Source organism: Pteropus medius, unplaced genomic scaffold (assembly GCF_902729225.1).
Source record: "Pteropus medius unplaced genomic scaffold, Ma_sr-lr_union100, whole genome shotgun sequence".
Lineage (NCBI taxonomy): Eukaryota > Metazoa > Chordata > Mammalia > Chiroptera > Pteropodidae > Pteropus > Pteropus medius.
In genome coordinates this window covers 15049803-15074860 of record NW_024340849.1, presented here as the reverse complement: position 1 = coordinate 15074860, position 25058 = coordinate 15049803, and the positions used below count along the sequence as shown (strand labels likewise).

The window sequence follows — 25058 nt, the reverse complement described above, 5'->3', positions numbered from 1 at the left end:
CTGTATCTTTAAGTGTACAACTGAGTGCATCTTGAAAAATGTAGGCTTCTGTATAACCATGACACAATCAGGATGGAGAATATTATTGTCACTGCCCCAAAAGTCTCCTGATGTCCCTTTGCATCAATACTGAACTTAGGGGGCCTTTTGATATGCTATTTGTTACTGTAAATTCATTTGCCTTATCTGGAATTATATATAAATGGAATCATACAGCGCAAACTCCTTTATGTATGGCTTCTTTCATTCAGTGGAATGTTTTTGAAATTTACCTATGTCCTTGCATGTATCAGCAGTTCAAGATTTAAAAAACTTTTTGAATAATATTTTATGGGTATACTAAAATTTGTTTATCAATTCTCCTATTAAGAGATACTTAGGTAATTTTTTTTTTTGGTTACTATGAATAAAGTTGCTATGAACCTTGATTTCCAAGTCTTACAATAAGTGTACATTTATCTTTGTAAGAAGCTGCCTAATGTCTTTTCAAAGTATTTGTTGCATTTTACTTTTCCAGCAGAAATGTGTGAGAGTTCTAGTTTCTCCACATCCTCACCAGCACTTGATGTTGTTAATGTTTTAAGTTTAGCCCTTCTAGTAGGTTGTGTGGTGGTATTTCCTAACTTCAATTTGCACTTCTTTGATGGACAATGTTGATCATCTTGAAGTAGACTTATTAGACATTTGTTATCTTCTTTGGAAAGTATCAGTTCAAAACTTTGCCCACTTTTGTATTGAGTCATCCATCATAGAGATGTAAGGTTGTATATTCTGGGTACGAATTCTTTCTAAGATAAAATATTGCCAATATGTTCTCTCATTCTGTGGCTTGTCTTTTTTTAAGACTATTTTTTTTTTTAGAGCAGTTTTAGGCTCAGAGCAAAAATTGAAAGGAAGGCCGCAGATTTCTCATACAATCCTTTCTGCCACACATGCACAGCCTCCTCAGTTATCAACAATCCCCAACAACTAGTACGTTTGTGGCAATTGATGAACCTACATCAAGACATTATAATCACTCGAAGCCTAAAGTTTACGTTAGGGTTCGCTCTTGGTGAACATTCTATAGATTTGGACAAATATATAATGACATGTAACCATCACTGTATCCGAGAATTTTCACTGCCTTAAAAATCCTTTGTGCTCTGCCTATTCATCCCTTCCCTCCCAAACCCTGGTAACCATTGATCTTATTAATATCTCGTCAACGATGTCATATAATTGGAAACAGACAATATGTAGACTTTTCAGACTGGCTTCTTTCATTTAGTAATTTAGGTTTCTTCCATATCTTTTCATGGCTTGATAGTTTTTTTTTTTTTTTTTTTAAGCTCTGAACAATATTCTAGTATCTGGATGTATCACAGTTTATTTACCCACTCATCGACAGAAGGATATCTTGGTTGCTTCCATTTGTTTTAGCAATTACAAATATATCTGCTATCAACATTCATGTGCAGGTTTTAGTGTGGATATGTTTTCATTTCATTTGAGTAAAAACCAAGGAGCACAATACCTGGATTGAATGCTAAGAATATGTTTAGTTTTTTTTTTTGCCTTTTTAAAACTTTCATAACTGCTTCTTTACTAAGAACAATAAGTTTTAATTTTGATATAGCCCTTGCACCTTTTTTTATGGTTTGTGCAAGACCTGGTGACCAGTTCACATGACTAGAGAAAGAATTCATCCCACGACTGTTGTTATTAAGGTCAATTATTTGATTGACTCCATGTAAGGCAGTAATATTGAGGATCTTTTTATAAGAGATTTTATCTTACACTTTTTATTAACTAGTCCCCTGGGTAATGAACTGATTCATAGACCTTGTCCTCTTAACTCCTTTGATGTCTAAATAGAGAGAATGATAGAGCCTCAGGGCTAGGAAGGAAATGAAAAGACATTTTTCTTCCATCCATTGGATAAACATTTTAGCAGTGAGATCATTTTTCTAATGTACATTTCCAAAGCCTATTTTCATTATAGGCAGCAATGTAGCATAACTCATGTGGATGTTTAACAAGAAAAGGAAATAAGGAACATCTCTCCAATTTTTCATTCATAGGATGAGTTTCCACAGCTTAAAAGTGTAACATCTTCAGTCAACACATCCATTACTCTCAAGTAGAATCATGCCTATGGGTGGAGTAAAAGCTTTCTAATCAGGCTGAGCTTGGCATGTGTGCTAGGTTAGCAACATGAGCAAGTCACTTAAGTGTCCAGAGCCACAGGTTTTCCTTGTCTGTAAAATGGAAAGATTAGGACATAGACACCAGAATATAGTAGGTTCTCACTAAATGGTACTTTTTAAAATTGATTGGTGATAAAAATGATGAAGAGAGAGAGAAATTTTATTTCTTGTGCATATTTATTAATAAAAGAAAGAAGTCTGAGAAACACAGCAGAAGAAAAGATGACACAATTAAAAACTCAGTCTTTATTTTCAATATAGCCTTACCTAGGTTTTTGGGCCTGATGATAATCTAAGTGCGGTCTACTTTCACAAGAAGTGTTTTGTGGAAGCAATGAATATTCAATAATAATATCCTTGGCATACAAAACCAAAGAGCCAAGTGGAATCACAATTATTCTTGAAGATAAGATAAAATTAAATGTTATTATTAAAGGAGGTCATATCTCCCTCTGGGACCTTTTAAAATTTTGAATAAGTAAAAAATTGTCATAGTTCAAAACTCAGACAATAAGCCTGCACCAAGGTGACTCACCTTTACTGCTCTCCCCACCCATCAAGTTCCCCATACCTCTGCTCCTTAGGCTAATCATTTTATTACCTGCTCAGTGTTTCTTTATGCCAATACAGACAAATATGAATATATAGTCTTTTCACTCTTTTTGTTACACAAAAGTTAGTACACTATATACGCTGTCGTATAGCTAGCTTATTATGTATAATATGTATGTATATATGTATACATATAGGTGTATGGAAAGCCTTGTGAATTAGCATGTCACCTCTACGGAGTGACCATGCTGAACTTCTGTGTAGTAATCCAACCTTATTGAATTTACTACTGAAGCAGAAACCCTGCAAGTCCTTTTGCTGAATAAAGAGTGACTCACCTCTTACCCTTGCTGGCTTGGTTCTCCTTTTACCTAGAGGCAGACAGTGACAGTAGGTAAGAACTGAAATCCCCTGTGATTTTTGAAGACATATTCTAGAATTTAACTACTCATAAAAACCAGCTCTGGGAATTCTGACATTCTTTCTTCTGGCAAAATCAGTCTTAAGGGATTGGTTTTAGCCTGAAGGCTCATGCTACAAGTAAAAGTATGTTTTGGTATAAAAGTTAATGCAGCTTTTTATCAAAGAGTGAGTTTTTTCATGTGTAAATCTTGAAAGAGAAAAGAATTCTAAAACAGTCTTATTTTCTGATTAGAGCAAATGACTGAGAGGAAATCTGAGGCAGTCTCTTGTAAAGGTTACTTTTTTGTAACCCTGGAGGAAGCTGTGAGCCTCTTGGAACACTGTCTCCCAAGAATGTATCTGAGAGGATGTTCCCTGAGTCATAATGTTGTTGGGTAGAGCACAGTGTTGATGTTACTGTCACAAATGCAGTTTATTTTGTAGCTAAATTTCTGAATGCAGTTTCATCTTGCTGAGTTCATTAGCATCCTGGCTTATTTAAAAAAAAAACTAAAAGTACATGTTTACGATTTTCTAAATTTATAATAATGGAGGGCAAAAGAAGTTAAATTCAGATAAACAAATATTAAAAATATAAGGTTGCTTAAATCTTTCATTATTTACTAAGAATTCATTTGCTATTTCTGTAATAGATTTACTTCCATTTCTGTGTTTTGCTTCTGCTAATACTCAAGTTTATTAGCATTTTATGAGTACAAAACAAGTAATTATAAGAGCAGGTGCCCTGAAGACAGCTGAGTGGTAGGTGTCAGGCAATATGGCTTCCACACTTTCTGTGTTTCTAGATTGTGAGAGAGAACACAGCCAATCTCTGGAGTTGAACAACAAGCAGGAAACTGCCAAGTTGGATATCAAGACCAAAGGTTGTATAACGTGGTTTCCTCTGCAGACGGTGGCCATATCCCAAGACAACACTGATAGGTCTCATCTATTCGAGGGTGTGCAAGACAGCCTTTTAAATTTCTCATTGCTGTCAACTCATGTGTGGGGACAACTTTTGAGAAGATGATCAGATTCTGCACTACTTTTGGAAGCCTATAGGAGCTGACTTCTCAAAAGTGTGTCTTCTAATTTGGGATGGGATTTTCAGTAACTTAGTGGAAACAGAATAATTTTTCTTTCTTGTACTTTTACAATGTAATGTCAAGCATGCAAAAGCATCTAATTATTGTCTATGCCAATTATGTCACATCTGGCCCTAAATTCTGTGCTACTCTGTGGCATATCATTCAAATATTGTACTATTTAGCTTTTCTATGCATGGCTTTAAACATTTTATGTCCTCTTAACATAAATAAATTTCAAGCTTTATTAGTAAATATATTTTATTTGTTCAATACAGATTTATTAAGTGCCTACTGTGTGCCAGATACTCTTCTTGGCACTGGTGATAGAATCTCCGTAATCCTGGAGCTCTGGATAGTACACCCCAAACATACAAATGCATCTATATATAATGTGTTAGATGGGGATGATTAAAGAAGAGCAAGGGCTCCAAGACTGCGGGTTGATTTAGATTGAATGGTGAGGGAAGGAAACTCCGATCATGTGGTCCTCAGGCACAGAGCCGAGCTCCATGAGTGTAGGAGATAACAGAAAATAAATGCAGGAAAGAGCACCTCAGGCAGAGGGGATGATGCCCAATGAATGCCTTGTCCTTTTATTCGGGAGTATGTTTGCCATGTTCAAGGAAGAGCAAAGAGGTAAACATGGTTTGGGAAAAATGAGAGGGAGGAGAATAATATCAGATACAAATAAAATCAGTTACAAAACAGGGAACCACGGTGGACAGAGTGAATAATCTAATGGAACTGTGGCTTTTATGCCTGGGGAGGTGGGAAACCATTGGGGGAGGTGGAGCCAAGGGTACAAGAGTTGTCAAGGGTTAATGTTTCATTTTGAGGGCAAGGGAGCAATGGTAGAAGCAAGAGGACCAGCTCCAAGACTGTCATAATAGTCCAGACAGGAGATAATAGTGGCTAAACCAGTGCCTAGAGAAGTAATTCTGACATAAGTGATACCTAGTAAACGTCTCTCGAGGGAATTTGTACCAAGCAATGTGTCTTAGTCTGTGCTAACCAGTGTACTGCCTCTCTTAAAATAAAATGGTGAATGAGTGTTACAGCAATAAAACAGATTGATTTTGTTCATTGGAAGGTTTTAGAGCCATGGCTACGTGTACATCTCTTAGGCAACTCATATTGGACCCAAATAGGAAGATTAGTAGATATAGATCTTTAATATTCCTTTTACCTTTCCTACCTCATTTCAGGACAGGTTTTTAGTTATCTATTTTTATTTCAAAATGTGGTAAAAACATCTTCTAAGATAAGATAAAAAACCATTTTTTTCCTTTAAGATTTGGACTATAATTGATAATACTAGAATTCTGAGGCCTAGATCGCAGATGACCCTGTATCCCAATCACCCGCCATCTAGAGCTATTAGTTTGTTTCTTTTTACAGGAGGACATAAAGAAGGTCAGAACCAATGCGACCCGAGAAAGAAGAATACTTCAAAAGGAGTTATTGAAAGCACTCATTCATTCAGTCGATTTGCAAATATTTATTGAGATACGGCAGTGAGTTGGCCACCATGTTGGCCAAGATAGATACAAAGATGGACATTGCAGTCTAGTTGGTGACATGGTGAATGATCTACAGCTGTATAGAGGCATGATACACAAGCCAGAGGAGAAATATGTGTAGAAAGCTATGAGAGTATAGAGAAGGAGGTATCTCATTGTGTGGGAGAGAGCGGTGTCAGAAGTTGGTGATAATGAGATGAAACTAGAAGGAAATTGCTAGGTGGACAAAGAAGTCCATTTACTAGTTTTTATCCTTGTCTGAGAAGAGTGAAAATAGTAGGTGCTCTTAAGAAAAGAAATATTTCCCAAAGAAAGGTTATGCCAGTGCTATCAGATGGAAAAAATATCCTTTGCTTAAGTCCTAGGTATGAGATAAGACTTTTAATTAGCAATTGCGTGGGACAAAAACCAAGGGTTCACTTTGGTTTCTGGATGGGAAGGGTATTATTAGATATAGCTCCTATTGGGAGCATCCCTGGTAGGTATAAGCTCTCAGTGATGTTAATAATTTTTAAAGATATATTGTGTAGTATTTCTCCCTAGGTCATACTTCAATCTATGAAAACGTTCTGAAAATTTGACCTTATTTTATATAGATCAGAGGAGTTTGCAGGTAAAAGAATCTTACATTTAGTGCTTTTTATGTAGTTAACACTCTTAGTTTTGGGAGGCATTTTGGTTTGCAATTAAGACAGAAGGGATTGAAATAAATCAGACTGAGTGTATACCTTGTCTCTATCCACCTACCTGCTATCCTTGTTTACTCTGATTAGCATTTATCTTGTCATCTGAAAGACTGGGAGACTAATAATACCTTTCATCATAGTTGAAAGTGAAATTAATATACATAAAACACTTTGTAAAATGTCTGGCATATATTAAGTGCTTAATGCATAGAAGTGATTAGTATTATACTCAATCCTCAATTCATTTTCTGTACACTTGCACTTCTACAATGATTTTGCTTCAAGTAACTTATTTTAAATTTTATAACATAAGCCAAGCTTTATCTGAGAATCCTGTCTTGGAGGACATGAGGAAAATAACTTCCTAATAGTAAAAAGAAAAAGTACAGAGATTTATTTAATGTTTACCTATAATTAAAATAAAATCCGTTTCTTCTTGAGCTGCCTACTCCTCAGATCTCCATGTAGCTGAGAAACGTTCATCTGCTTCAGATTCTCTTGTAGCATTCCATCGGGCCAGGCTGAGACAGAATTTTTACTTTTGGCTTTGGTGCTCCCTAGCCTAGTCACCATTTAGTAGCACCTCCCTTCCTACAATTCCAAATCCTCTGTAGCCTCAAACTACTCCTGAATTTCCTCTATTTTTACCTATAAAAAAGGACTCCATCCTGTAGAATTTTATTCTCTCCCCTCATGCTGATCCAAATGTGCCAGCCCAATGTCTTTTTCTCTTCATATTACTTTATAAAAAATACAAATTAGTATAATAGTAATTCTTAATATACATGGGTTACTCCTTCTAGGTAACATAGTTAAAACAAAGATGTTTTAATACATAGAATTTTTTTTAAAGACTTAAATATAGATAAGACCAATCCTAGATAAGACCAATCAATGCCATTTTGCCATGGATGCAAATTACAAATTGAGAATGATAGGTAGTGGTGTTTTACAAATGACCAGAGTGGATGATTTAGTCTGAAGAATGTGGGAGGATTTTTAAACAAAATCTGAATAATAGTTCTTGGCATTTCAGTGAGTGAGAGAGTGTGTGTGTGTGTGTGTGTGTGCACGCGTGTGCGTGAGCATACACACACCCATGTATGAATTAATTAAATTTTCTCTTTGCTTCCCACACCTTGTCTACCAAATAATTACGACATTCTAAAATACACATGGATTTCTGGACCAATGTTAGTTATTAGATTGTGAAATTAGAATTTCCAGCTCGAGTATTTTATATTCTCTTTCTTAAGACTTTCTCAGTGGTTGATCTGATCCTATTTAAAATTATAATGCTGTATTACATCCACAAAATCATCTGGGTTCTCATGAGGATAATGAACATATTTTCTATGAGGATGGGTCTGAAGGGCAAGCTTTTGGAGAAAAGTCAGAATGACTACTGTGGGAATTCAGTGAGCTGGATTCTCCCAGAATTCTTGGCAGTTCTTACCTCTGTGCCTTAGCACTTTGGGATTCACTGTACAATATGTCACAAGTAATTTCTTGTTAGTGAAATATAAAAGTCTCTAAATGAATTGCCTAAATTTAGGTGGAATTGAAGGCTATTCCTAAAATGATGCAGTTTTCTTGAGTGGGAGGGAAGAGAGTCATAGTTACAGACATTTTGTATATGGCATAAAAGAGACGTCTCCAAATTCTAGCATGCCTCTGAACCCTCAGGGTAGACCGGTAAAATGCAGATTCTCAGGCCCAACTTCCAGAGAATCTGATATTGTAAGTCTGGGTTGAGGTACACATCTGCATCTTTAACAGAGAACCCAGGTGACTCTGACGCATTGTGAAGAGATCACTTTTTCACAAATGGTGGCTCACCTTCATGAACGGCAACTTGTCTCCTCCAGATTCTGTGACGTCCTTCCAGCCCGAAGGCCTTGTCTTAGCTTCCAGTCTAAAACTTGCTGGAGTTTGTTCTTAGCCACAGGAGTTTGGGTTCATAGACCTTAACTTCTTATGACAGGTGCTTACAGCTATACTGTGTAACATGAGTCACCCTCCTCCTCCACTATCTAATAGAGATTGTGAAGGGCTTCTTTAAATTATATTTCACTTTCACCTACAAATAGCAAAGAAAATGGAAAAAGATTTTTTTGTAATTTCTAAAAAGAACATACTATATGAAAAAAAAAGTTACTAAATGGGTGAGATTGAGTTCAAATTATTAGTGTCTTATTTGGTTGTGAAAAGAGATGATAGAGAAAAAAGAGGAAGAAAGAAGGGAACAAAATTTTTCTACATATTCATAGCATTCCCCAGCAATACCACAAATAATATTAGAAGATTTTTTTTTGTTTGCGATTCTCATTGCAAGCTATAAGAATGTTAGCTACCAAATAATACTTCTTATTGATTATGCTCTTTGCCTTGAGCTTTAAAAAATATCTATTGTTTTAAAATACCTACTGACATGCTTTTTAAAATATCTACTGTCCTTAAGTCCTTCATAACTGATGTTTGAGATTTGCGTCAATTAGTGTCATGCTTTCAACAACATTGTGCACAAGCTAAAAAGAGGAAAGACTCGTGTCACATTTACATACAATGAAAATTCCATCTTTCCTCACTAGCCATTCTTTCTAGTATGTCTGCGTCCATTCATACATGTAAAGGGAGCAATTTACATGTATGAACGTCATTTTTTATCACTGAGATCGATAATTTCAGAATCTTATGATGATTCAACTCTGTAATATTATAATACAAATATTCTATGGTCAGATATGTGAAGATAGTAACTCGTTCTTAAAGTTCTACAAATCTTCAATTATTCTCTTTGTTTAAGTAGAGAAGTGAAGGATATTACAATTATACTTAAATTTTTAATGTTTAAACTTTTCAAATTATGCTGAACCATTATATGAAAATTGGACTTTCCTTTCTTTCTTCTTTTCCTTCTTTCTTTTAGTTTTCATTGAAAGAGTACTTATTTATGGTCAGGCAATATGGTTAGCACTGACGAAACAAAGATTCAGACGGTATAGTCTTTGACACCTCTCCTGGAGTTAACAGTCTAGTCGAAAACACAGAAAAAAAAAAAAGACACAGTAAATACTGTAGAAGGTAATAGGTACTGTGAAAGAAGTAGGTACTAAATACCATGGACATATTCATAATTTAAAATGTCTCATAGGTGTCAGACTCTGTCTAGCTGCTGAGTTACAAATTATAGTCACTGAAGTCAAGAAACTTACATTGTGGAAGAGGAGGATTCATTTGAATGGTAGAGAATTGCCCAGAATTTTATGAAAGCAAAGAAGAACCTAGGAAGTGATGGGACAAGGTACAGTTTCCTGGAAGAAGATAAAACAGAAACGAGACTTAGGTGGTGGGCAGGAGTTAACAAAGCAAAAAGCAGAGGGCCAAATACACAGGTTACAAAACAAGTTGGAGGAAGACTGCAAACGACTTATTATTTCAGGAGAATCGAGTCCCAGACAGGGCTGATAGGAATTGTCAGGGAAAAGGGAGACAGGTGCCAGTCTACGGGACCCATGGCCATCTGAAGAGACAGGACTTTAAGAGGCTGCCCTGGGGAGACACTAAAAGTTCAGCAAGCAATGATTAAATTAAATGAGTCGAGTTTAAAATTTACACTCTGGCAATTGCATAGGTAACGGCTTTGAGAAAGACAACTCTAGAAGCTTGGGGTGTTGAAGTAGTAATGCTTGTGAGAGAAGAGACCCTTACCTAGGGCAGGGGCGGGAGTGATGATGAGTATAGCAGGAGAAATATAGTAGAAGTCAAATCAGTAACACTTAGTGATTGATTGATATAGGAAGTAATGATGATGGGAACAATCAAGAATGACACCCAGAGTTCTGGCGTGGCTGACTAGGTGTGTGGTGATACCACTGATTGAGAATATTGAGAATCTGGGTGGAGAAATAAGCATGAAGAGGAAGATGGTCAATGTTTGGTTTTGGAAATATTGAGTTGGAGGTGGCTTTGTCACTCTTGGAGAAGTCATCCTAGGAAATTAAATATTTGAATATGAAGTCATCCTAGGAAATTAGATATTTGAATATGAAAGTGAATCTAGGCAGGGAATATAACTTTGGGGCTCACAAGACTATAGGGGTAGTTGAAAAAAAATCTGAGTTCAATTTTGGGCACAATGAATTCAAGTGCCCATTGGAATATGGCACTGCATATTTAAAAACTCAGAAGTAACACGTGAAAAACATATTTTAAAACTGGCAGCAAACATATGTGTGGATTGTATTTCTCTCAGATTACACAAAATATGATTAACTAGGTGGTTGAATTTACCCAGATACTGGAGGGAAGATGTAAAAGAGAAGGGAAATTAACAAAGCACAGAATAAAAAACATCCCTAAAACTTGAGCTAATAGATTGTGAGAAAACAATTGGAGAAGTAACACAATAATCAGAGAAAATTCTGAGCTGGTACAATAGAAAGTACAAAGTAACAGTTCACACTAGTTCAGGGTTCTTTGTCCCCAGTGGCTACATTGGGCTCACATTCTAGGACCCAAATTGCAAAGTTTGGATGAGGATATGGTTCTTTCAGTCAAAGAAAGTATTAGTGCTTGCAACTATTCAATTCAGCACTTTGTAACAAGCCACTGTATATCTTTCTGTGCTTGATTCATGTGTAAATTGAGGCAGGGGAACACAGTGGGTGGCTGGCCCACTTCCGATACTATCAACTTAAGCCACTAACTCCCTTCATTCAGGCTTAATGGCAGCTCCCAACCCTGGCTGCCCACTGGAGTCACCTGGGGAGCTTTTATAAAGCACGATGCACTGACCCACTCCCCCTGAGATTATGACTTTAATTGCTGTGGGGTGAGGCTCAAGCATGTTTTAAAAGTCTCCCAGGTGATTCTAATGTGCAAGATTGAGAATCACACAGCAAACACTCTACTAGAGTATATCAAATAGTAAGCACTATCGAAGTGTTTATTTTCAGAATTCAGGTGACTGAGTGAAATGGTTTCTCAAATTTCCTGTACATTCTTAAGATCCCATATTTGGAAGCGCACTCAGAGAAATTCAGCCCTGGAAGTAAATTTAGAGATTCTCTCGTATACTCATTTCATTTTAATAGACAAGAGAACTGAGATTCAGAGAGGCTGTGTAGTTGGCTGAAAGTCACAGTTAGTAGGTAGAAACACCATGGCTCCCAGCATCCTGTACACTCTTTTCCCTTCCAACAGGAACTAGATCCTTCTAAAAATTACTATGGAAGAGATCAACAAAGAAAGGAAAAAGATCTATACATAGCTAATGCCTCTTAACCTGTCCCAGTTTCTGATTAATAATAATAATAATAATAACAATAAATAAAATATTAAAAGTGAACCCTGGTCACATTTATTAATGATCCTTTTTTTTATGATTATGAGTCTATTTTGAGGAAAGTTGTCATTAGAAAAAATGTTTAATAGCATGTAGTTGTCATGTATCATTTTGCAAAAGTGATTATTAGGAAGAACTGTAAATGCTACCAATTACTGAAATGTCTAATTAAGGGTGGTTATTTTAACTATTAAAATGAGTGCATCATCATTAAAAAAAAAAAAGATTGAGAATTACTGCTGTCAACTAAGGAAACACCTGCTTTGCCAAATCAGAGTAGTGGGGAAGAAATCAAATAAGGTAAATAATGTGTATGAGGCTATAATCACATTGTAAGAGGATCGTGTAAGAGGAAAGAGATAGTGAAGTCCTAAGAAAGCAGCGAGAAAGAGATTTTCGTTTTGTTTGTTTATTGTTTGCAATCTTAAAAGGTACCTATGCCAAGGGAGGCAGTTTATTCTCGCAGTAGGCAGCCTACAGGTTTCCATACTCCTTCCAACAGCTGGGTGGCCTCTGAAAGCCTTCTGGTCACCTTTATAATGGAATGGCTGTGCCAGCTATGTATTTATAATTGCTTACCTTGGGATTTCTACACCCTTTTCCTGTTTTCTAAGCTATCGACTTGCCTCTCCACTTTCTGAATATATCTCCAGGCAGCACATTCTAAGACTTGTATTCCAACTTGTCAGCTTGTCCTCTTCATAACGCCTTGGGCAAGTTATTTGAATTCCTCTAGCATCCATTTCCTTGTCTGTACACAAGTTTATTGTGCAAGTTAAATCAGGTGATACATCTAAAGAGTTCAGCAGGGTGCTAGACAGACCGCAAGCCCCAGAAAAATGGGTAAGCCAGCCACATGGCACTGCAGTTCTACTCATTATTGGTAATTTATTTTGTTTACTTATTTATGTTTTCTTTCATCCAGAGTTATCCTTAAAATAAAAACATTTTTATAGCCTTTCACAGGTATGGTCAATGTGAACCACAAAATAATAAGAAAAGTAATGTACCTGTGTAAGTTAATTACTTGGCAATTTGTACATAATCTATTTCATTGCATCATTTATTTCACTTACCTCCAACAGTTTGGCTATTTTATAAAGAAATAAATTAATTCCCAAACCCCCCACCCCATACACACTCTCGCAGTTGGCGTTTAGAAGCATTACTTACAACAGCGGATCTTACGGTTTTTGTCGATTCTCTACTGCTGCTTAGAAAAGTTAGAGGAAGGAGATGGTGCCTGGTACAGAGTGATGGTTGAGTGAGACAATCTCTTTGGATGTGCACCCTTGGACCAAAACTACTTTGTACACTGCATGAGTGATATGAATATAGGTTATTGTTATTGCTATGTTATTATGAAGTATTAACTTTCCCTTGAAAGGGAAATGCTGGAAATAGGACATCTTCTGTACATGGCATATTGTTCTTTCTGTACTTTTGAAATTCTTGCTTGCTTACATTAGGAAAATAGCATTTAAAACTTTCACCTCTTATAAATAATGCTGCAATGAACATGTAAATGCATATGTCTTTTCAAATTAGTGTTTCGAGTTTCTTTGGATAAATACCCAGAAGTGGAATTACTGGGTCTTTCTTTGTCTCATGTTACAGCTTTTGTTTTAAAGTTTATTTTGTCTGGTATAAATATTGCTATCCTGGCTTTTTGTTTTTAATGTCCGTTTTCATGAAATGTCTTTTTCCATCTCTTTACTTTCAGTCTGTGTGTGTCTTTTAATCTGAAGTGAGTCTCCTATAGGCAGCATATGTAAGGGTCTTGTTTTCTTATCCATTCAGCCACCCTATATCTTTTGATTGGAACATTTAATCCATTTACGTTTAAAGTAGTTGTTGATAGATATGTAGTTATTGCCATTTTATGGAAACAACCTCAGTTTCTATCAACAGATAAATAGATAAAGAAGAAGTGGTGTGTGTGTGTGTGTGTGTGTGTGTGTGTGTGTGTATACATATATATATATACACATATATATGTATATATATAGTGGAATATGATATATATAATGGAATATTATATATATATAGTGGAATGTTATATATATATAGTGGAATATTACTCAGCCATGTATAGTGGAATATTCTATATATGTATATATATGTGTATATATATACATATATATATGTAGTGGAATATTATATATATATACACATATACATATATATATATATATATATGTAGTGGAATATTACTCAGCCATAAAAAATAAAATCTTGCCATCTGCAACAACATGGATGGACTTACAGTGTATTTAACTAAGTGAAATAAGTCAGACTGAGAAAGACAAACACCATATGGTCTCACTTATATGTGGAATCTAAAAAACAAAGTAAATGAAAAACAAAACAGAAAGAAACTCATTGATAAGAGAGCACTTTGATAGTTGCCACAAAGGAGAGGGGGGTTAAAGGGCTGGGTGAAAAAGGACAAGGGATTAAGAAGTACAAATTGGTAGTGACAAAACTGTCACAGGGATGCAAAATAAAGCATATTATTACTGTCAATAATACTGTAATAACTATGTATGGTGTCAGATGGGTACTAGATTTATTGGGGCAATCATTTTGTAAGTTATAGAAATGTCTAATCACTATGTTCTATACCTGAAGCTAATATAATATTATATTTCAACTGTAATTGAAAAATAAATTTTTAAAAAAGAATGTGTATCCAAATGTATATAAAATGGACAATTTAAATATCCCTACATTATTATCTCAGTAAAGTATTCTAGGAATATAAATTCTACATATTTTCACTGCCTATTAATGAAATATTTTTCTCAATTATATTAAAGAAGGGTTACAAGAAATTGACAGCATAAAATAAAAAACCTAGAGGTGGGTTTTTGTATCCAGGAATAGTTTCTTGATGGCATCATGCTATGGTTGGTTTATGAGAGTCCCTAGGATTCTTCCCTGTGTGACTGCGATGTAATCCCTACAACTGCAGATCACGTTAATTGACAAGTGGGTGGCTTCTCCTTCTAGCACTTTGGCATTTGACCCTCTTTAGAGCTAAGGAGAGCCCAAATAAAGTGGGCTGACGATATGTACTGCACGGGATCATCACTCAGCAGTTTTATTGCTTGAATGCCTGGTCTGACCGCAGATCTCCGTGTTATTAATATTCAATTTGAATTCCTGGGAGGAAAAGTTGATAATAGCAGATGCCCCTGTTCTATCACAGCCATCAGAATTTCATCAGCTAAATGACTCTGTGAGAAAGTAGTAACCTAGATGTCAGTGGGCAATGATCATGCAAAAATGTTGCATGAGAGGATGCTGAATATTACACGGAAAGCAAATAACAATGTCACCACAATCTGTTCTTTGTTCAAAGCCCTGCATTAAATCAAAAACAGTTAACCCGTGGAGACCTCGGTCCATTAATAGTGACTGTGTTTTGAAAGGCCATTTCATGAGAAATTTGGGTATTACGATCTATCTGTAGTTTATTTGTGTCTCTATACAAGTGAAACCATCACTGAGTAATAAAGAATGATAACTGGTAGTGTCATCAGTCTATTGAAAAAAGTATGAGATGATAATTGATCTGTCAGCTAAGTAATTCTATTCAATATGACCTCCATATACAAAAATCAATATGAATAATCAAGGAATCACCTAAAACCTTGCCTATTCTCTCCCAGTGATATTTTCCTTAAGTAAGAGAAGGACAGCCTGAAAGCACCATTTTACATTTTCTTTGAATAATTACCACCATTTCTGCCTTTCCTTGATGTGTACAATGTGCTTTTCTTTCAACTTGAAGCCTTTCCTTTCAATTCCGCATTGCACCTGCCCGATTGGATCACCCCAGATTGTTTTAAGTGACTCTACACTGATACATTTATTCAGTACCCTGAATACTGGTTCAGTTTTTTCAGATCCTAAAATATGGCTTTTCTAGCATAATATTTTCTCCTAGCCCCCTCATCCAGCATCTGGGAACCAATCCCACTTTTATTCAGAACTTCCTGTTCAATATGGTGAGTAAGGGAAAGAATACTGTGGCTGTTCACCCCAGACCTAGTGTTGCTGAGCAGAAGCATACTCTGCTCCATTCTGGGATAAATGCATTTAGGAGTCTGAACAAGGCCACCCCCAAACCAAACTGCAATGTAAGTTTTCTAGTTACCTTATCACTTTGCCAGATATTAAAGTTAAATGAATGGATGAGTCAATGAAGAATGAAGGTGATAGATACAGGAATAAATTATTAAGGTCAGTAGAGAAATTTCGTTTTGCTTAAAAGAGGATAAATTTCCTGTGCCTATCACCTTAATCTTCGGAAAGTTCTTTCTTTATATCTAACTAAAGTTTCATTTTCTTTCTCTGAACCAAGACTGCCAGGCATCATTGCTCCTTGACTTGCTGCTTTGAGCCTAATGGCCCTCTGTCCATCTGGTTTTTGGCTCTATCCTGACCTCTAGCGACTACTGCAGGGACCACTCTATTTGAAGCCCTTACCATTTATGTGCTGTATGGAATATGTCAGATACGAGAGGAAATGTGACAGAAAATGTCAGAATGGAAAGGGACTTAAAATATCTTATTTTTGTAAATTTAACAAAAATATATGACCTTTTGATTATTTCGTGCATGTAAGGAGACTTGAAATTTATGTTTCATTGGCTTTGTGGCAAATCTTGTTAGAGATGACATTTAACATATACCTATATAATTTGTCTGTATATGAAAATATAAAATATGACTCAATTATTTACAATATAACCTGAATGTCACTAGGTAATGCACAGAAATCATAATGTCCAGTTGAGAAAGACAAGATCCTCTAAGGTTCTTTATAAGCAATTATATCTGGATTAGTGTTTGTAAATACATTGACATAAGAGGTAGGGAAAAAACAGTAAGATACTTGAACACCAGTGAAATAAAAGCTATATACACTACACACACACAGCCATGCAGAGAACGACATGGGGTTGGTTTTAACTCCTAATAGTATGACCTGCTTTCAGAACTTGATGAGAGAAATACCAGCCAACCATAATTTGACCTCTCTAATCCCCCAATTCAGCATTATACCTAGGAAGGTCCACTCTAATTTGGACAATAAATCAGAAATAATATATGATTCTCCCTTAGGCTCTATCCCTGGTAAATAATTATTCAGATTATACCCTAAACAGAGCAGACTCCTGATAAACATTTGCTGATTTTAAGTGGATTAGTACTTTATTCAGGTGCTATCATCTATTTTTTGATGTGCAGCCAATGTGTCACTGTTTAGGAATCTGCCTCTTGGGATCTCAATTTGCCCAGAGCTTGTGCATAAACTTGATCCCTATCACTAAGCTCTCATAAGTTCTGGCCTTGCTCTTTTCCATATCTTCCAACTGAACAGCAGTGTTTCAAGTTGTGTGAAGTCAATAGTGGTGGTTATTAACATTATATAAAATATAAAGCACATCTGAGCCAAGAATAAAATGTAAAGCACATATGAACCAAGACTTGATTCTTTTTCATAACATTAGGTAGATTAAAAGCTGTTGGACGTAATAATCGAATTATTGTGTCTGCCAAAATAAAGTTAGATTTTGTGTTAACTTAAATCATTCCTTTAGTAAATGTAAAGGCTCTGAATTTCTACAGGTAGTTCACTTGTTCAAATGATTCGATTCAGATTAAAATTTAGTTTCTAAAAGCTCTAGTTATTATTTTAATTTATCAAATACGTATGATCTTTTAACTTTTTCTTTATATATATTTATCATTATTATTTATGCCTACAGCACCTGGTCTTCCTAGGTGGTCTCCCATCCAAGTACTAACCAGGCTCGACCCTGCTTAGCTTCTGAGATCAGACGTAGGGCTTATTCAGAGTGACATGGCCGTAGACCATGGATCATAGCTCCACTGGGATGTGAACCCAGGACCTTCTGCGTATAAAGCAGATGTGCTAACTGCTACATTATGGAACCACATCCAAATTTTTTCTTTATGTTTTTGATTTGCATCTTTTCCTAACTCATCAAGTAGGCTTTGTTGAATGCATTCTTCAAAGTGTTTATTTGTGTTATTTACCAAATTCTCCCCCCACCCCACCTCCAGTCACAAGAAAATAATGTGATCTATTTCAGAAAGGACAGCATGCTGTAGGAAAACAGATCCAGGTCAAGAATTTCACTTTTTAGTCACTAATCTTTGAAATTGGGAGAAATCCTTTTGTGAAACAAGTTGAGACTTAGTGAGTGTGGTATCTTTCCTTTCTTTGGGGAATGAGAGTGTTTTTTGGTTAGAACAACATAACGATTTTAGAAGAATCTGATGAATGTTAGGTTTAAGATCAATGCTGTGTTTTGTAACCTAGGTTTTCTTCCATTAAATAATAACCAAGTGTTCTTAAAGTGATTTCTCATTGGAGGCATAATTAAGATTGTTGTCAATCCCCTGGTCATTTGACTCAGAAACACCCTTCACTGTTATTTATAAAATAGGTACAATACAGTAATTTCTCATTGATTCTATTCAATTTACCAAATACATATAAAAACTATTATGAGTGAGGCATTGTGTTAGTAATTATATAAAAATAGAACAGATAAAGATTTTATCCTCAAGAAACTGACAGTTCAATGAAGAAAATTAAACAAGTATCCCATTAAATATGATACAAAATTCAATAAGAGAAATATCCAAAATGTGTTATAAACAAAGTGTGAAGAGTTACCACCAACTGAGATGGGGCTCAAATGTGTGTGGGGGGCGGGGTGAGTGGTCAGTAGACAGACGTGCATCTCTTCAGCTTGCAAGTGACTAAAAGCATATGAAAAAACAGGGGAATGAGAACAAAGCTAAGAGACTCTGCCGGATTTTAACACTAATTTTGCCATGAGTTCACTCTATGTCACTCTGGACAAGCATATTATTCTTATTTATCTTTTCCCTAAAATTAAGACATTTGACTTAATTTTAATGATTCTAATGTGCTCTGTGTGTAACGTGGGAACAGATATCAGAGTAGCAAACAGGAGATTTGGCGACCACTTATCCTTAAGTGGTCACTAAATTAGCTTGTGTCACTTAACCTGCTGAGAACTTGATGCCTCATTTTATAATGAGGTTGTGGGATCAGAAGACCTCAACGCTTCTATATCTCTGGAATTGTATAATTAAACACAAACCAAGTACCACTTTCTATCATCATATACTTACCAGATTTAAAGAAATGTTTCTTTTTTATTTTTTTGATTGTGGATTCTTTCAGTGAGTACAACTGATTTTTATACACAGCAGTTGGACAGTAAGTACATATTTAATCACTAGGGTCAAGAAATATGGCAAGTTGCTAACTGGTGAGAAGTTTAGACACAGTGCTTTGCAAGAGGCCATATATTCAGAGGGATGTAAATACAAAGATAACTAAGAATGCTGGGTAAAATATAATCCATATCAAACTAGTGGTACAGAAAATAATGTTATTCATTAATTAAACGAGCATTCTCTGTGCAGGGTGACCTCCCAGACATTGAAGACAATCTTGACAACTCAGATATGACCCCTTATCTGCATAGAACTGAATGAATTGCATAGTCACTCAAGCATATATTGGAGGCTGTGAGAAGTGCTATGAAAAATGTAATATGGTATGATGAGCATAAAAAAGCAGGGTACCCTCTGTGATGGGATGGAAAAGCATTTATGAGAATGTGATGGCTGAGCTAAGATCTAAAAGGTGAAGAGAGTGAAACTGGGAAAGAGATGATTTTTTCAGTTCTGATGAGTTAGATGGGAGCATAGAAAACTGGACCCAGATTGAATAGCTTGTGTCCAGGTAGAGATGGGGCTGTAGCTTAGAGAGATAATTTGGCATTTTACTCCATGTGAGATGGAAAGCCTCTCAAAGGATTTTGAGCAAGTGATAATGTAAGTTCACTTATGTTTTGAAAATATCGTGTTGGCTGCTATGTGGGCATAGACCATAGCAGTCAAAGATGGAAGTAGGGAAGCCTAGTGGGAGGCTCTTGTGTTAGTCCAGGCAAGAGATGATGACTTGCCTTTGGACATGGCAGGACTATGAACATTTTAGTAAAAGAAGTTTTTGGTGTGCAAACTGATGTCACAGGGTCAGGTCACACAGAGGAAGTGAGATTCAAACCAGATCACAAAAACTAGAATTCTGAGTGAGAGAGATGATGACCTGCTCCGGCAGGACAGGCAGAGCCTGTGGACAGTCATGTGGACACCATGTTTGGAGGGACATTGAGTAGCTTTACCTGGAGCCTTGAGTTTTCTTTTGAGAGGAGGAAAAAGCATGAGCATTACATGAAGGGCCTTTGAAAATGAGAGAATATTTCTCAGATAATAAATAATGAGACCTTTGTTGAATCGATGGGAAAGGTCCATGGAGAGGCCATTGTTAAATGAAAGCCATTCTTGGTCTTTCTTTCTTTTACCGAATAACAAGAAATTTGCTTGAGGATCTAACACTGCAATGCAGGTAATTTATAGTATTTCATTTTCTTCATTTTCCCTGCATGTCATGTCTCCCTAAGGTTATAACTTGGGAAGTAAATCAAGATTTCAGTTGAAACTGTTAGCAAAGCACTCAGAGGTTCATACTGATTCTCATTATTATTTTTCCACCTGAGCTCAACTTCTAAGGCTCTTTAAGATGCAAGTCTTTGCTTTTTTCTTAGATGAGTGAGATAAGTTTCCTTTCCTAAAGACAAATATTTCCATTCAAATAGATACGGTGAATCAGAATATACAGTTGTTGTGGTTCTGGAGTTTGCATAAGAAATGTAATGCATTTCTCCATTCCTGTCTTGTGACTATTTCTCTTCTTCAGAAAAACTTATTTATCTTTAAAATTTTGCTCTATTTAAATTGCGACAGAATATAATGCCATAGACATAATACGAAACACTAAATATTAAACCTAGAAAAGGGCTCCTATTTCCCCTGCCTACATACAATTTTTTGTAAACCTTTTTCAAGGTATTCACAGCCAGCTTACACAGGCAATAACTGAGTTGCCACATAACCCTTTCTATTCCAAATACCGACGCTACTCTTATTTATAAAGCAGTGAAGAAAAACTCTATATGTCAATAATCCTATACTTCAATAAATCTCATTGTCTCTATTTAAACATAGATCTAATAAGACCACTTTTTACCACCTTCACTGTTATTAGCTCAAGCTACATGATCCCACAGGTGAGTTATTGACATGTAAATGGCCTCCTAACTGCTCTTGATGCTTCACCCTTGCTCCCTGTAGTATGATGAATAGTGTCTCCCCAAATTCATGCCCATCCAGGACCTCGGAAGATGACCTTATTGGGAATAAGGTCTCTGCACACATAATTAGGGTAAGGATCATGATATGACCTTACTGGATTAGGCTGAGTCCTAAATCCAATGAACGTGTCTTTACAAGAGATAGAAAAGGAGAAGACACAGAGACATGGAGAAGAAGGAGGTGTGAAGATGGAGGTGATAATGAGAGTGATACATTTATAAGCCAAAGACCCACAAGAAGCTAGGAGAGATGTACGGCATGAATTCTCCCTCAGTCTCCAAAAGGAACCATCCCTGCCAACAGCTTCATTTTGGATTTCCAATAAATTTCTGTTTTAAGCCATCCAGTTTATGATAATTAGTTATGGCTGCCCTAGGAAATTAACATACTCCCTTGTAGTCTAATCTTATTTCCTTTTACTCTCACCTTGAGCTCTCTGCTTCAGCCACAGTGTCCTTTTTGTTATTTCTTAAGCAACCAAGACACACTCCTGCCTCAGCCTTTACTCTGGCTATTCCTGCTTAGGAATAGTCTCACTTCATATACGTGTATGGATCATCCAGGCACTTCCTTACTGCTTTGCTCAAAGATTACTTCTTTGAGTTATTCCCTGATCATCTATTTAAAGTTATACATTCCCCCCCCTCACCGCCCGCCAACACACACACTTATCTGTATTCCCTTCTCTATTATTCTCCCTAGCATTTATCACTCTTCAGCAAATGGTCTACACCTTTATTTGCACATTGTATGGCTCCTCTCTCTAGTCCGTAGGCCGTGTGGGTGGGGATTTTTACTGTTTCACTCACACCCACCCATATCACCTACGACACTGTGTGTCACAGCACATCCAGGCATAGATGAGTCAATATTTAAACTAAAGAAAGTTATTTTACTTTACATTTATTTTTAAAGTTAGTTAGTTTATCCATCTATCAAATATTTATTGAGTTTCTAAGCTCAATGCTTTGATGAATATTATGATGTATAAAACTTCAGCCTTGTCATCAGGGAACTTAAAACTTACAAGAGTAAACAACATAAACAAAAAAAAAAAGTAAGTGAGGGTACTGGAAAGGCTCTGAAGTCAGTGCCATGGTTCACATTCTGTGTCTGCCATTATTTTTGGTGTTTAAAATACTTTAATAAATTTATATTTTTACAGATGATGTTTTTTGAAAAGTGGCAGACCAGTGAGTGACAGGCTCCTTTCCTAAATCCGAAGTGCTATAGAGCTCAGGAAGGATGAGATCATATTAAGCCAAGGTGTTCAAAAAAGACTTTCTGGGGGAGGTGGTATTTGAGTAGAGCTCTGAAGGGATGCATGATTTTGGCAGGTGGGGATTATCAGAATGTGCTCCAAGGACAGCAGATAATACCACTAATCTGCCAAATGTTTGGTGTGTTTTCTTTTTTAGTGGGAGAGAGCCTGGAAAGGTGGGTGACTGTAATATTCTGCATATCGTACTATTCTTATTCAATTCCTCTAATTCTGTTTGAGAGAGAGAAAAATGAGTAGGAAGAGTCATTCAAATATATTTGAAAAACTTTAATGACTCAGGCTTTTTCCCTTCAATCCCTAGGCATCATTCATTTCTTCCCCTTGAGTCCCAACCATTTTAGTACTAAAGCCTTATGCTCAGTTGAGGACTTCCGCAAGAGTCTGGTCATAGTAGAAATTGGCAGATTAGATGAATGAGAGGTATTGATCCAGCCTGTTTTTTTTTTTCTTTTTGATTTGCCTGAATGGAAGAAATATTGGGAGCAGAAAATTTTGTTCTTGATTCTGTTTGTGGCATTTCTCACTGCTCCTCAAGCCGTCCCTCATTGCCAGCCCTGACGTCTGCAACACTGCATTTTCTCACTTGCACATTCTTCGTCAGTCAACCATGCTCTGTCTTGCGTATAGTGGGCACTCATGAATCAGTAGTTAACTTGGTTTTCATTTAATTTGGCTTGTTTACTGATTCTTTTCTCTTCCTCTTAGCTTTCCCTAGAAGTCAGTTCTTGACCCTGTGCTTATGGTCTTCCCATTCCCTCATCAGGGTCACAGAGCTGAGCGCATACCAGACACCCAATTAAAGCTCATCGAACTGAACTCAATTCCAATGGAATAAATGCTGTTTCACTACTCCAACTCTCATATCTATGTGGGTACATTTTAAATCTCTGTCTCTGACCAGATGCTGTCTTTCAAGCTCATATGTCCTGAGTATAAAATCAGGAGACAGGAATCAAGGTCCTAGCTATGCGCCCTGCTGAGTGTATGTATTTAGAGCAAAACCTGTAATTCTGTTACTCACTTTTCTCACCTGCAAAATGGGGAGTGATGATAATCATTCCATATCTCATTTAAAACAAGCTAAGATGGGCGAGCGCTTTGTGAACAATGTGCTCTCGTATGTCACTGTTATGGCAATAGAACATCTCCCCTTGAATATGCTCCATCATGCCTCAATGCTAAAACGCTTTACAATCCTATTCCTCTTTGAAATTATTCTTTGTCTATTAATGGCACTACCACTCTCAGGTTTAAAGTTGGTTTCTTTTTTTTTTTTTTTTTTTTTCGTGTCCCCTTTCTTTATTTTTTCTAATTAGTTACTCTTTGGGCTTATTGTCTTCCTTTGAAATACATTTCGAATTTGTCCACTCCAGGGTAGAAGTTTGTCCTAAATTCTTACCTTTGTCTTCTAACTGTTATCTACTGCCCGTGGTATCTCATAACCCCAATTCACTTCAAATATCACCAGCCAGATTTATTTTCAAAAGAGATTGCTTGTGTCATCTCACTTTCCGAACAGAAATTCTCCAGTTGTTCTCTATTGTACTTATTTTATTCATGCTCATTCATTTGTTCTTCCAATTAACTAACATCCTTTAAATGCCCCTTTTATGCCCAGACTGTGTGCAGGATGCTAAGGATGAATAAGACCCACAAGTTCATGAAGATTCTCAAATCCTCAGCAAGATAAAGACCCTTAAATTCTGCATATATCCTGTCTCTTCGATCTTAATTTCTGTTCTCCTCCAGTACGATGCCCACGCCCAGACTCACTCCAGGCAGTGTAGATTCTTCACCCCTGCATGACTCCTAACACATTACGTTCAATCTGACTTCAAGACAAATTGTTCAGGCTGCTCCCCAGCCCAGAATATCCTTCGTTTGTTAAGCAAACATTTATCGATCACTTTTGTTAAAGGCGCTATCCTTTCTACATATCTTTCAGGGTCAAATGTAAAACGTACTTTGTCTCAGTTGAGATTAAGTCTAAAATCCTAATGCCTTCATCTGTACCCAACGACTTTGCTTGCTTGTGTGCTTGTCTTGCCTATACACAAAGAGATTATAAACTAAAGAGGTCGAGTAATTTTTAACTTTTTATATATCATTTTCCCTCTCCTCTCCCTATCCCTACTCAACCTTACAATGAGCTGCTGCAGGAAACCTTTTGTAGATACTTTTTAATGAAATGAAGCATTAGATGAGATGTTGGCCCATACCCCACTGCTCACTGTGACAAGGGAACCTACTAATGTTTGTTCTACGGAAGATTAGTTCTGCCAGAAAGTGGTGTTAGGCACATACAAAAAAGAGCTTTCATATTTAAATATGTTTGAGAGATAATAGGTTAAATAAAGTTAAACCACTTTATTTACAGCAGGACTTCTAAGATACTTTAATATCCTAATAAACATTGAGTTCTATCGGGAACTGTCATTTCCCAAACGTATGTAACTACAAGGCACAAATATGTTTGTCGCGGCACATTTTTAGAATTAGAATCAGTGTCCAATGGTGCTCAACAACCACACCTCCAGAATTGCCAGTTTTAGACCTCAGTGAACCTCAGAATTCCTGAAGTTCAGTTCCGGTTTTGTAATACCTGTGTGAAGTACCACGTGGCTTTATTCCATCTCACCATTTTGTCGTCTTCATGGTAGACCCTCCGGGGATTATTGCAAGTGGCAAAAAAAAAAAA

General features: G+C 36.4%; 1 protein-coding gene and 1 pseudogene across 1 annotated transcript in view; one reads left to right on the top strand and one right to left on the bottom strand.

The window, feature by feature from the left end:
* RAB27B (RAB27B, member RAS oncogene family) overlaps positions 1-25058 on the top strand; it is a 125506-nt gene that overhangs the window by 12505 nt on the left and 87943 nt on the right. The gene's annotated exons all lie outside the window — the stretch shown is intronic.
* LOC120590752 (uncharacterized) lies at positions 17556-17671 on the bottom strand (annotated as a pseudogene).